The sequence below is a fragment of the Rhagoletis pomonella genome, unplaced genomic scaffold (assembly GCF_013731165.1).
Source record: "Rhagoletis pomonella isolate Grant_MI unplaced genomic scaffold, Rhpom_1.0 Rhpom_scaffold_00010, whole genome shotgun sequence".
In the NCBI taxonomy this organism is placed as follows: domain Eukaryota; kingdom Metazoa; phylum Arthropoda; class Insecta; order Diptera; family Tephritidae; genus Rhagoletis; species Rhagoletis pomonella.
Window position 1 is genome coordinate 19943663 of NW_023458564.1, and position 989 is coordinate 19944651.

A 989-nucleotide genomic window follows, 5' to 3' on the forward strand; every position below is an offset into this window, starting at 1 on the left:
GCTTCCCGCACGCCGTATTCCAATAGCTATTCGTAGTCTTGTTGAAACTGAACTCGATCGTTTGTGCGCTCAAGGTATTTTTGAACCTGTCGAATACTCTGACTGGGCAACGCCCATCGTCCCAGTTCTCAAAAGCGATGGAACCATTAGAATTTGTGGTGACTGCAAGTCTACCGTAAATAAGGCCATGTTGCCACACAATTTCCAAATTCCATCTAAAAGCTCGCTTATCTCTTCAATAGAACGGGGAAAGATCTTTGCTAAATTCGATCTCGCACAAGCGTACCAACAACTTGCCGTTGACGAACACTCTGCCATGTTGCAAACCGTTGTGACACACAAAGGCGCATTTAAAGTAAACCGTCTTCAATTTGGCATTTCGTCAGCTCCGGGAATTTTTCAGAATTTTATTGACGTGCTCCTTCGGAATATTCCTTGTGTTTTACCGTATTTCGACGATGTAGTTGTAGTGATACACATTACTTGTTAAACACTTGTTCTTAAAATACTTTGAATTATGAAAATATCTTGTTACATTTATTTATGTACGATCAATTTTGAGTTGAAAATTTTTATATTCATTCATTCAGTTTTCAATATTCAATAAAATAAAACCTGGAAAATTTGTTAAACTTAAAAAAACGAAAATTAAATATTTTTTAATATACCTAAATAGTCATCATGGGCGGAACAGAGACTGAACTATCTGAGCGTCTAAATGAAGTGCTATCTCGATTCGATAAATCAGGTTTACATCTTCGCCGGGATAAGTGCAAATTTGGAGTACACACCTGTAAATTACTATTTCCTCTTCCAATTATCGACGATGTTCAAAGATTTAATTAAACACTTGTTGATCGATTTAAGTCACGAAGAATAATCGCCGACCGGAAATCAGCCATCTTCTTTCTTTATTCATTTTCTCTCTTCTTTCTTTCTTTCTTAGTTTTACAGGGTTGTGTTTCTATTACAGAGTTGTGTTTCTTATA